Source organism: Panthera tigris, chromosome A1, assembly GCF_018350195.1.
Source record: "Panthera tigris isolate Pti1 chromosome A1, P.tigris_Pti1_mat1.1, whole genome shotgun sequence".
Taxonomy (NCBI): domain Eukaryota; kingdom Metazoa; phylum Chordata; class Mammalia; order Carnivora; family Felidae; genus Panthera; species Panthera tigris.
Genome location: NC_056660.1, coordinates 146,062,775 through 146,076,716, shown reverse-complemented (window position 1 = coordinate 146,076,716; position 13,942 = coordinate 146,062,775). Strand labels below are relative to the sequence as shown.

Here is a 13,942-nt window from a genome sequence, read left to right as displayed (position 1 = left end):
ATCTCTAGTAGGCTGCACACTAACAGTGTGGAGTCTGATGCACAGCTCATTCCTACAAACCATGAGATCATGACCTGAGCCAAAATCAAGAGTCAGAAGCTTAACCGATAGAGCCACCTAGGTGACCCCTGAATAATTCTGCTTTAGATGTGGTTCTTATATGCACTATAAGTTAAGTTTTGCTTTACAATATAAATCTGGAAGTTGTTTTCTCTCAATTGGAACACTGACCACATTTAAGCATATTGATACAAAAGACAAACTGTTAAAAATATATCTTGCTAGGAGCGTCTGAGTGGCTCAGTCATTTAAGCATCTGGGTGGCTCAGTCATTTAAGTGTCTGACTTTGGCTCGGGTCATGATCTCATGGTGAGTGGGTTTGAGCTCCTCATGGGGCTCTGCTTCATATTCTGTGTCTCTCTGCCCCTCCCCTTCTTGTGCTGTCTCTCACTCTCAAAAATAAATAAATAAACATTAAAAAATAATAAAAAGTCATATATATATCTTACTATAAAAATATATTTGTTTTTCTTTTATGTTTTTCTATTGATTTTCTTCTTTTTTAATTAAAAAAATTATTTTTAATGTTTATTTTTTGAGAGACAGGGAGAGACAGAGTATGCGTGGGAGAGGGGCAGAGAGAGGGAGAGACAGAATCTGAAGCAGTCTTCAGGCTCTGAGCTGTCAGCACACAGCCCAACACGGGGCTCCAACTAGAGAACCATGAGATAATGACCTAAGTTGAAGTCAGACGCTTAAAAGACTGAGACACCCAGACGCCCCTCTATTGGTTATCTTTATAACTGTATCTGTAGATGGTATCTTTTGATTTCCCAGTCTGGGCAATGAACTATAACCAGAATTATCTTTTGCTTTCCATCAGAATAACACCTGTCATATTCAGCACCTATAATGGATGAAGCCCTTTCCTAGGTACTTGATATGCATTATCTCTTACAAGAATCCAGTAGGATTTGGAGAAACTTGGACTTTGAGATGTTAAGCACTCAGGGCTCTTGGGCTTACATTCAATTTCTTCTTACCTTAAAATGTTGTCTCCATCATCAATAATTGTATGAAAAACACAGTCCCTATGTCTGTTGAAAAATTATAAACTTCAGACTATAATTAAGAGAGCAATTTCCTAGCCTTGGGTCTCCTGATAACTAGAATGTGATATGGGACAAGTTTGTTCAGTATCTTTCTGGCTCAACTTGAGAATCACGTTTTCAATATGCTTTGCCTGCTATCATGTTGTACATCACATCTAATGCTACCAAATCTGATAGAGTCAAACTTTCTTCACTTGGTAGAAGGACAGATTCAGATTCGTGTGCAATGGCTGATATGACTATCTTTCTTGGTCCTACAGATCTATGTCTTTTCTTGAATTAAATTTAAAATAAGTTTGTGGCTTGAATTAAGGGATTTTATTTGGGAAGATAGAGAAAAAAGAGTTGTATGTAAGAGTAAAGCTGTTGTTTCCAACTCAGAACATGCCAAACAAACAAACAAACAAACCAATAGCACTGTGGCTACTTTTATAGCTTTTAAAAATGTATAATAAGTATACTAGACAATATCTGATTTTTCTTCTCAGAAAAACAAACGGCTTTTAAAACTTTTAAGTATGGTAAAAACCTTGATCTTTGATAAAATAATTTGTGAGAAGATCTAAAGTTTGAAAGCCTCCAGATTAAGAGACCTGCTACTTTTCCTTCAATCTCTTTTCCTAGCTTTGTTTTAAAATCCTCCTCAATCATGCCAAAAATTAAGATCGAGATAAGGAGATCCCCACTATGTAAGAGTCTTTGAAAAGTGATAAAATTGCAAAGAACCAAGGGAAGCTTAATAAAGGTGTGGTTTGTGTTTGTTTGTTTTTGCCAAAACACAGAATGAAGGGTGTTTTTATTTTTCTGGTGGAGATCCAGAAATTAAATGGATTGAAATCCAACTCTAGTAGCCGGAATGGTACCTCTGAGTTACTGCCTTGATGGCCTTGGGAAGGAAGATCAGAGGATCCTTTGACTGGCAGGTCTCCCTGAAGCCAGGAACTGACAGTTGCTCTAAAAGGGATTGCTAATTATTTCTCTGTTTTCCTTTTCTTTGCTTACTTCCTTTCCCTTATCATCTCTCACCCTCCACCCATAAAGCCTTTTGTTGTTTTTGCTTTTGCTACTCTTTTAGATAGATAATAAACAAGGAAACAGGAAATGGAGCGACAAAGCAAAATAAAAGTCATATTCAACCTGTTGCTGATATGTAACTAAGTTGTCTTTAACAGACCTATTAAAGCAGCATCAAAATAAAAATTTAAATTAAATTAAATTAAATTAAATTAAATTAAATTAATAAGCAAAGGAATAGGAATTCCTTAAAACTAACAAAGATCTGTATTGGATATTTCCTATAGCCAAAGTTCCAGAGTTCCTCAAATACTTATGGATTTTGGAGCTCAATCATTTCTAGGTTACTTTCTAACTAACCTCTTACAGGAAACATGTAAAAGTCCTCAAAGGTGGATAACTTTCCCACACATCCACAGGATATGCAAACTGTGTAATGCTCCCTGAGTCCTTGTCCCTACACACACTCCCAGATCTCTTGTTTTATTTGTCTTCATAATAATTAACTTCCGATGTCCTATGTAATTTATTTATTGTATTTTTTTTCTCCTTAATAGAATGTAAGCTCACTGAAGACAGGAATTTGGGGTTCTTTTGTTTACTACTTATCCTCATTGCCAGGAATTATGCCTGGCACACACTGGTATTGTTTAATAAATAATTTGATAGTTATAAATAATGAACAACAGAGTGTGTTGCATTCTACCCTATCCACATCTACTTCTAAATGTTTCATTTCTTTTAGAGAGAGGGAGAGAGAGGCAGGGGCAGAGAGAGAGAGGGACCGAGGATCCGAAGTAGGCTCCACAATGACAGCACCAAGCCCTATGTGGGGCTTGAATTCAGGAGCCATGACTTCATGACCCTGAGCCAAAGTCAGATGCTCAACCGACTGAGCCAATCAGGCACCCCCACATCTACTTCTAATCAAAGATGTTGCTCACTGTTGGCAAATGATACATGAGACAGACAATAACCATTCTGGAAAACAGTTGGTGATAGACATCAAGAACCTCAAAAAGTTCCACCACTTACATCCCATAATTCCACTTCTAAAATTATATCTTAAAAAAAAATCAGAGATGTGAACAATAATTTATCTAAAATATTAATTATACTAGCAGCAAATGGGTAAAAATCTATAGAGTGAATATATATATATATATATATATAGTCTGTATATCTTGTCTGTGAAGAATATATAGGGAAATTGAAAATACTAAAAGAAGTTTTAAGTTAAAATTAAAAAGCAAAATACAGAAAATATGCAATGAAAAGCAAAATACGAAAACCATGCAATGATCCAAATTTTACACATACTCTCAGATATCTAAGTTATATGAGGAGGTAATAGTTTATTCTATATATTCTTATATTTTCCACTTCCCTAAAGACAGCGTGAATTATTTTTCTAATCAGCAAAAATGAACACTATTAGATGGTCTATGCAGCTATCAGAAAGAACTTATAAATTTCTTAGCTAACCTTTTTCTAATCTAACCTCAACAAATATCACTTCAAGTTACTAGTTCCTGGCCTGCCATGTATTTTGCAGCTGACTTTTCCTCCTGATCTGAACAATGACTGCCTCATTTTCACACTGAAATGAGATTCAGATTCCATGCCACTGAAGTGATTCTCAGGGCTTAGGCTGCCCAGACTCAGACCTCTGGTAAAAGATTTAATTGTTTTTGGTGGGAATTACATTTGGCTTGCAACAGTGATTGAAAACCTGTGTTCTGTGTTGTTGCTTGGCAGAACTGTGGCTTAATGGTGCAGGACCAAATTTTGGGTCTGTGGTTTTTACAAGAATGTTGGATACCCACAGGCATGTCACACTATTACCTCATATCTGATAGCTCCATTGTGCAGATTTATTTTGGCTAAGATGCTTCGATTTTGCTCCATGTTATTGCCAACCTAACTTTAGCAAAGGAAACTCCAGTTTTCTGAATAACTCTTTGTTTCCTCCTGAATTCTTTACAGCTTTATTTTTAATATCACTTGCAGGGTAAAGGGTATAAAAAAATAAATCATTGATTTCAGGTTTAATAATATATTTTTTCACTGAAGTTAAATATTAGAAAGAGATCTCTCCTCAGGAAATCAATTCCAAGTTCTAAGAATGTAATAGAGCCTCTCTCAAATGGACAGTGTCTTATACACACAGAAATGTAGATTCTCAGAATGGGCAGAGAAAAATGCCCTACTCCCATCTTGATTTTTTTCCTCCTCATTTGGAATCATAAGCAAACATCCTGGGTGATCTACCCTAGATCAACCCTCTTCTAGGGCTGGACAGGCAAACTGAGAAATATGCCAAAAAGCCAGCACAGTTTATGGAGAATTCATTTCAACACCATTGACAAAAATAAATGCTGATCAGACTTCTGCACATTTGTCTGTGTCTCCGAGACTCATGTTCTCCAACCCAAACCCCAAACTCTCGTTGCCTCCCCCAGGGAACAGAATAATATCAAGGCTATGTCTGAAAAGAGAACTCTAAATTACTTTGCATTTTCGTTCTTTCCTGATGGCAGAGAAAATTAGGACATACAACTTAAGTAGTTGATATAGAGGAAAGCCACTTCAGATATAAAATTTTCTACGTGTTCTATAAAAAACTTGCACTTTATTAAGAGATAATTATTTTGTATCCAGTATGAAACTGCTTAATGTTGCCTATTATATGGTAAAGTTGCTTCTAGAGTTCCCGTTAAATGACTGTTCTCTGTCTCTGTAAAAAACCAAAGTGCCAAAAGAGACAACTATTTCAATTAAACTGGATTTTGTAACGTTTCAGTTGTTTTCCCTTTCTTCCCCCCCAAATGGATTTGAATACATCAGCTGCCAAAGGCATAAAATGATTCAAAAAACCCTGGCCAAAACCCAAAAGCTACGCATGGTTCTCTCACATGAAAATTATCTCTACAAACCAGAGAACTCATTTGAACCAATCTTAATACTGAGAGGGAAAACTCAGAACTGAATTAAGTTACTCATCAAAGTCTATCAAACCTAATAAATACTTAGCTTATTTTGTTCCAAATAATCTGTATTTTATTGTCAAGAATTTGTTTCTGTCTCACATTAACATAAAAGCTAAAAGTTAACCTGCAGGTCTTCTGGAGAACACAGGACCTCCCAGCCTGCCAAAATTCTTCACTCTCAGAGAGTGACCTCAATTCCACAGACCTAAGAGGGACTTGACTAATTTTTGTCAAGGAGCATAGCTAAGGAGCTCTTCTCTCTCCTCAGCTCTTTGCAAGTCTTCCCCTGGATTCCATAAACACACTGGGGGGGGGGGGGGGGGGGTAGAGTGTGTGTGTGTTTGGGGGTGGGAATTGGGGGTGGAGTGTCTGCTTTTGAAAGTTATCTTTCAAAAGTAATCTACTAAAGTTAGACAGAGTTTAACATCCTTTCAAGATGAATTTCTGATTATATATAGTTGGGACTCTAGGAGTCCCAACTATCATTCAGAGATACCAGGGGATCTTTTATCTGTAAAATACACACCACAGGGCCTTGATCAATGGTGCTAACATCTCAGCAGATAACTAGTATCACAAGCACGAACAAAAGAAATTGATGGCAAAATGTAATGCGACTAATTGACATTTTCCTTACACAGAGATGAAAACTGCCTTTTTTCCTCAGGTTAAAAAGCCATTGTTTCAGAAATATAGAAGATTTAGAAATAAACTTTCTAAAAAAGCTTTGTTTTGCTTTAAAAAAGAAGTTTGCTTGGGTTCAGCTTTGAGCATGGCTCTCAGTTAAAGAAAAGAAACAGGATATCCAGTATTAATCAGTTACTGCTGTGACAGTCCTATCCCAGCTGGTCCTCTACTTGATACATATGTAAGCAAATCAATTTATGAAGAAAAATGCAAACAGCTAGGTGGTGAAAAGGAAAAACTGGAGTAAGGAAGGTTCCTCAACCACGGAATGACTTACTCTTACCCCTCTATGCAACATTCCAAATAGTATTTGTTTTTCTGTATCAAAATGTTGTATAAATCTTGTAAATTTGATTCAAAAATGAAAACTTTGAAAATACAAGATTCAAAAATGAAAACTTTGTTTCAACTTCTGGTGGAGAAAGAATCCCCAGAACATTAAACTCTTGTTTTTAAATCTCTTTTATCAGCTTCTTGAAAGGGAGAAGTTTACAAAGCAACAGGTCCTATCAAAACTTAATTGATAATTAACTCTATGAAGAATAATCACTGGGCACTAACTAGTTCTCCTTAAAAGTTAGATACTCTGTTCAGAATTTCTTGATTTCTTTTCATCTCTATTAAAAAGAAAACAGAATTTTCACAGACACTAGATAAAATTGCAGTTCATCTTTTTGTGAGACACAAATGTGATATTTACCACTCTTACACACACACACACACACACACACACCCCTACAAATACAGAACTTCTTGGCACTAGGGAAGAATTATCTAAGATCTTTAGAAATGCCCCTATTCCCACACACCTGGTGGCAGGTAGGTTCCCACCATAAATATGATCCAAAATGGTTCAAAGTTTAGCAGAATAAACAGCAATAGACCTCTGGAAATGCAAAAATTGAGCCACCCACTAGACAGATTTGATAGCTAATTGAACAATTCTCACACACTAGCCAGCCACTAGGTACACTTCAAATTTGTACCTGAGAAAAAAAAGTACAAAATATTTCATCTTGTGGATCTTCAGGGTATCTCATGTGTAACTGAAACTGCAAAACTTGAAATCCTGAATATGCAGCTGCCAAGGGCCTTCTTTCATCTATCTATATAGCTATCATCTACCTATGCACACTTTTCGCTATAATTTTTCAGATTAGATACAGTCACTTTTTAGTCTTTAAAATTCACTATAATTTAAATTATCTTAAATGGCCAATTAAAGTCTCTATGTTTCAGAACTATTATGGATTTTGCCAAGCACATTTAAATAATCACACACATTCCATTGGTAAAAACCATTCTTGACATTTGCCCAGTGAAGCTGTCCTATAACATAATATTTTATTGTAATTGATGGGAGAACATACTAAATCTAACAGTCCAGTCGCTGCTTTCTACCTACTCTCCCTCCCCCCAAACACTGCTAATTTAATTCTCTGTGAAAAGCTTTCATAAGAAAACCAAAAATGTCCTCTAGGTTCACATACCAATGTAAGTTGCCAAGGAAAACTTTCCACTGTGTTCTATTACTGTGTATAAAGTGAAGATATGAGAAACGTTGGCTCTAATATTTGCCTCAGTTGCTAGGATTTTACTAAGCATGTGACTCTGTGTGTTAACTTCACGCTGTGTTTGAAAAATTATCTAATCTCACATTTAACTTTCAGGTTCACAATAAGTATATAGTATATTTTAAACTCCAGACTAAAGGAACTTAATTCACCAGGAATACTATTCCTTCGTAGATCTAAGTGGAATTCTGGGTATGTGAAGTTTTGAAACACAAAATACAATATGACCACTAGGTGGTGATATCCCTCCATTAATATATCATGAATTACCAACTAAGTTACTTAAAACAGAATTTACAATACCCCCCCAATCATGATTATTTACTTCATGTATCAAGATGAAATGATTATATGTGAAATGTTCTCTCAGTTTTGTGAGGGAAAGCATGAAGAGAACACTTTGCTAGAAGATGGACCTCAGCTAAACAGCATTTAACAATGTGATTGCATTCTGTTCCGTTACAGGTAATGGCAGCTATAATCCGATTTTTCGATCTGACTAGAATGTTATCTACAATAGTTTATTTTTCTCCATTTTTTCTTTTAAAATTATCAGATTATTTATATTTATGTCAATGGTGAAACTGCATCAGAAGCAAAGTCAAATCTATAATACCCACCTCAAATCCTTACAACAGGGCAGATTGTAAACAAACACGTATGTGCGCAAATTACTGCCCGCGGTGTGATTCACATTTAGTTTTTGTTTTTTTTTTTTTTTTTAGGTAAAAACTTACCTAGACTAGCCATAAAATGTGGTACCTGTACTAAAAGCTGACTTCTGTGTGCAAGCCCCTATCATCACCTGCAAGGGACAGTGCCATGGCCGTATTCTCAAAGCTACAAGTATTAGCCAAATGCCACCGATGCCAAGGGGAAACAGATAACCACAAAGTATAAAAAGCCAACTCCACAAATAGAAACACTTTCCCAAGAGGACCGCTTACCCGTTTGAAATGTTTGAAACATATGCTGATAAGAAACCACCTTTTCACAAAATAAAGAACTCAGAGTAACCACTCTGGGTTACCCTCAGCCTTTCAGAACATAGGTCAACCAGTTATCTGCAAGGAAGTGAGGAGCACTACTTATTACAGAAATCAAAACATTTGGTAACTTTAAAATGCCTTTTCTCCCCCTAGATGGCTATGCTGCACAATAGGCGTTTGTTTTCGGTCTGCGGGGGGTACATTTAACTTTGCTTTATTCAACTCCTAGGGGGCAAATGACCTCCCGGTGAGGTAGAGATCTACCTCTTCTGATCCTTGTACTTGCTTAACGTTACTCCAGTCTGGGTCCTTATTTATTTATGTTTTAAGGGAGGTTATAGTGTTGCTGTTGTCTTTCAGTTGAACAACAAAAAGGAAAAGAGCAGCTTTGTTTTAAAGGAGAAAGAGACATTTGTTTTGTGTCACTGCCCTGGGCTGGTAGGCTGGAGTTGGATCCTACAAACATGAATATGCTGAAGGGAAGAAAAACTAACTTGGGGTCTCCTGATAGCTGTTAAAATGGCAATATGCCCATTATTTTCCTAGCTGGCAAGTCTCTGTGCGGGAGAGACAATCTGGCAGCTCTTGAGTACAGCACTAATCTCATGTAATAGCGTGAGCTCACTGCCCTACAAAGCTGTAATTATCAACAGCATTTTCTAAAGGATGTGAGTTCCTCCCACCGCGAGAGCACTTGGAATGGGGGAGGGGCAGGCAGAGCCCCACGGAGCCCTTTGCTTTTAACCCCCACCTCGGAAGGAGCCAGTGGGTTCCCTCACCCCAAGCTTGTTTGCGCAGGTCTTCAGGCAGGAAGCGCTAACGATCCAAATGCAGTGGGAAACTGCCAAAACCCATTCCACAGTTTTGTTTGCCTTTTCCATGAATTGCCTTAAAGTAATTAGCAATTAAATTTAAATATCTGTACATGATTTTAGAGTTTCATAGAGCTGCTGGGAAAGCATCTGTGAGAAGGAATTGATTTTTTTTTTTTTAAGGAGAATCTTGTCAATTATGAAATGATTTTCCAGTGATGGTAAGTGTTCTTCCAGCCCTGTCACCTATCTCTAGATATCTGCGCGCAAGTAAAGGCAAGGCGGAGATGAGGGTTTTGTGTTCCAGAACTTCTATGACTGGTTATATTTCACACCTAGAATCACAGGAACCAGTTGTTGGTTTCAAATCAAACTGAACTGCAACACAAGTAAAAATTTTTATTAAGAGCTGAATGGTCTTGGGCAGAACAGAAACTGAGAATTCTTCCACTCATGAGTAATGTGTTAAAGGATGAGGAAACAGCATATGTTTTCCTTGGCTTTTAGGTTAATATAATGAAGTCTGTGAAGTTTAACATAATTAAATTAATGTTGATATGCGGTGTGACTTGTTCACAGACAAGTGGCATCTGACTTGGATCTCAAACCACACCACAGCTGACACATATCCATCTGCAAACACTTTACAGAGCGTTTTCTAATGTTTTCAGGTAGACAAAGTAAAACTTAAGTTTTCAGTTCGGGGGTTTTGTTTTGCACTGTTTTCTGCCAAATCATGGACAATCCTTTCAAATGAGCAGAAACCTACAAATGAGTTTAGAAAACACTGGGAATTAGCTCATACTCTTGATTCTCTTTTCAATGTCCAAGACATCTGGCAGAGGGAGGAGGAGAGGAACCTTTGTGTTTATAAAAGGGTAATAATGATACCTTCCTGTAGAAAAAAAATTAATGGTTTATGGCCTGCAACTTGTTACTCCTTTTCTCTGCCCCTTTTAAGTGTTTATTCCTGAGTTAAGGGCTATTTCTTCATTGTTTCTACCTTTTTTCAAAGCTGGTTTTTCTCACAATACTTTGCTTGACAGACTGATGAGTTTATTTATGAAAAAAGGAAAGGGGTCTCTGTATTTAAAGTCAATCCACAAATCTGGCAATTCTCATGCATCAACCCTAACCAGGAGGGTGACTGGGTGTCCCAAATTCTAGGTATGCCAGCTTGCCAGGGCTGAACATGCTTACGAAGATGAGAACAAACAAAAAAGGCAAAATTCAGTTACCTTCCAGAAATATTTTTCAAGTAGTATTTTTTTAAGTGCAAAAGGCTACCGATTAGCCTTTTGCAACCTCTGTCAGAACTATCGAGGGGCAAGATGAGCTGGTTAGAGCTAGAAAATAAGACCTTTATGGTTCTGTGAATTAGTAACTTGTTTGAGAACTTCCCGAAAAGATTTAGACAAGTGCGGAGGAGAGGAAGGTTTTCTGTTTCCTCTAATAGTACTGGACAGTGAGAAGAGGGCTGTGGCTACCTCCCAGGAAGCTGACAAGCCAGCAGCCTTTCAGGGCTTGCCTGAGTGTGGACAAAATAGAGATGATAGAAGGAAAATGTGAAAGAGACATAGAAAGATTTTTGTTTGTTTGTTTCTGCTTTTTGTTTTGTTTTTGGTTTTTTGTTTTGTTTTGTTTCTTGCCAAACAAATCAAACACTCCAAGGCTCCTCAACATTTTTAAAAGGAAACTGGGTTGTCAGTTCTATTCAATCCTCAACCTCTGCACAACACTATCTAAGGTGACATTTTCCTTTGAAGTAACTGCTTCTGATCCACTGAAGCATCCAATCCCCAGTGGTGAGGGGTGAGCTTTAGTGGTGCTGCAAAAACTCACTAAAGAGAAGAGAGAAAGGACCAAATTCTCCCCTTGTCAGAATTTATGCCTGGGGGTCAGAGAGAGGAGGGAGCATGATGATAACAGCTTTAAATCTCTGAGGTCCAGGGGTTGAATTTAAACCAATTGTTTGGGAGATATGTTACAAAAAGTAGTGTCATGAAGGCACCTAACAGTTTCCAATGCCTGATTGTGCTATCCATGGACAGTTGTCTGTAGTCTGTAGTTGTACAGAAAGTTGTGAAAATGATTTTGCTAGGAAATATATAGATAGGACAGTATAAATGATTCCATGCTGTTCTCTCATGTCTGGCTGCCTCTATGCTTGAAAGAACAGACTCAGATAGAGGATGAATAAATGAAGCTCTGTCCAGCCTTAGGCAACCAATTCATCCTTAGTCAACCAAACTATAAAAAATAAAATAACATTCAGGGATAAGATTTTCTTTTGTGTGTTCTACTACATTTTGGATTTGGATAATATAGGTTTTCTAAGTAATTTTTCTGCAGAAAGTATAATGACAGAATATGTGCCTATCTTGAAAAAAAATCCTCCTTCAAAGTTTTGAGTAATTGTTGGTTTCCTAAAGCTTCATGGAAAATCTGCCCTGATATAACTCAAACCTGCAGGGGTGGCAGAGGCTGAAAGGTTTACTTTCCATTTTTTCTTCCCAGAGCTTATTGTAAATGTATTCTTGGGACAACCATGGACAAAACTGTCATCATTTCCAGTAGGCACATCTGTTTTCCTTTGGGTTAATAACTTCCCTAAGATGCAGTACACTCAGCCATATATATATATTTGTTTTGGGGGAACTTTTTTTTCCACCATTTTTGAAATCTCATCTATTATGTTTTAATGTTTTTCATACTGGTACAACATTAAATTAAGTATTTAACTTAGATAAACAAGAATTGTCACAAAGTGATTCACCCAAAAGTCTTAATTGGTCATTTCATGATTCAGAACATAACAGAATAAGATGATTGAGCAATGTGTAAATATTAATTACCATTCAGGGGTGCCTGGGTGGCTCAGTCGGTTAAGAGTCCGACTTCGGCTCAGGTCATGATCTCATGGTTCATGAGTTTGAGCCCTGCGTTGGGTTTTGTGCTGTCAGCTCAGAGCCTGCTTCCCATCTTCTGTCCCCCTCTCTCTCTGCCCCTCCCTTGCTTGCCCACATTCTCCCCCGCCCCTCTGTCAGAAATAAACATTAAAAAATATTAATTAGCATTCAAAAAACATTAAGTATCTATTTTTGTCAACAATTCCACTAGGTGCTGAAAAAATAGAAATGAAGGTTAATCCCTGCCTCAGAAAGCTCAGTGTCAGGAAATTAGCCCCACGGAGGTCAGTGGTCAGATGCAAAGAGGACACAAGAGGCTTCTGGAACAAGTAGAGGAGCTCTTAGTCACAGTCAATTGGGAAGGCTTCCTGGAAGGAGACTCTTGCCTAAACAAGGCATATGAACATTTATTAAATAAAATTATTCTAAGCACTAGGGCAAGAGTATGCAAAGATCCTCAGGAGTTAGATGTCACGGCTTATTCCAGGAACTGTGAGTATTTTGAGATGATATTGCTTAGGAAGTGGCAGGTGGAATAGTGGACTTGGTATGCCAGGCTCATAATTAGAATTTTATACTGAAGGCAAGAGGAAGATATTGCAGGATTTCAGGAAGAGAGTAACAAGAGTTCATAGTAAGGGAAAGGGCAGGTCATAGGCACTGGAAACATATCTGGGGGAAACACTTCAGACTAGTCATTCATTTAACAATTAGGTTAAAGAAAGAACTTAAAACTCAACTAAAAGTATGGAAGCTAGATAAGAAATGTTTGTTTAAGTTTGCCAGCTTTAATGTGTATTTAACTTGGATAGTTTAACTTAGTGTCTTTGAAGACATCACTTGGGTGACAAGTGAAGTTATTCATTATTGAAGTTATTTGTCTGAGTTTCTAATAAAGTACTTGGGGCATTTCGCTATTAAGAGATCAATAGTCAAGTTAAAGAACAACTCGTCAATAGAAAACTAAGACACAAATTGAAGTGTGACTGGTTATTAGAAAACCTAGTGAGAAAATAAAAACTGGAATGTGTTAAGAGAAAATAACCTTAATAAAAATCACAAAGATTAAGGCTAGACCCAATTTCCCTCTGAGTACACTTTTGTGAAACTTACTGGGTAAACCCCCCAAATGATAATAAAAAAGATTTTGAAAATACAACAAAAGCAAGAATTTGGCATGTTATCCACACCATATTACAGGGGCCAATAACGTGGAATGAATCAATCAGAATCTGAAGAACAAGGGCAACTTAGATAACTTGGCCAAATAACACTATTAATGTAGTACAAGCATATAAATCGACATCTCGCGATATAGCATAATCCTGTTAACTACGATATAATTATACTGCAAGTTTATTGAAGCAGAGCTTAATTACTTTAAGAAAAGAAATTATTGAGACTGAAAAACCTAATAGAAACTTGTTTGCTTTTACTGAATTGTAAGGCTGAATAACAGATGATAATATACAGTAAATATCAAAGGTCCTTTTTGTTTTAATACTGCTCTACCTCCCAAGAAGAATAAGCTCTAATAAATCTTTCAAACAAAAAATGGGGGCAAAGGGGAGAAGGGAGAAATCACTCTAAAACATAAACAAAGTCCTTAAAATTGCACACAGTCAAGGTAACACCATTTCCAAGTGTAAGCGGATACTGCTTTCTCTGATGTAGAGTTTACTATTAGGGATCTTTTCAAAGGCAAGACATTTGGAGTAAACAGCGAAACAAAGAAGAACTATTTTATTCAAAGCCTGCAAACATATGGAACCTGTTAAGGGGATGGTGGCTGCAGAATGAACTACAAACGAGTTTAAGAGACACCTAGGCTGTGTCAGAAAGGAAGGGATAGAG

General features: G+C 37.1%; 1 protein-coding gene across 3 annotated transcripts in view; it reads right to left on the bottom strand.

Annotated features, from left to right (window-relative positions):
• VCAN (versican) overlaps positions 1-13,942 on the bottom strand; it is a 121,227-nt gene that overhangs the window by 19,477 nt on the left and 87,808 nt on the right. The gene's annotated exons all lie outside the window — the stretch shown is intronic.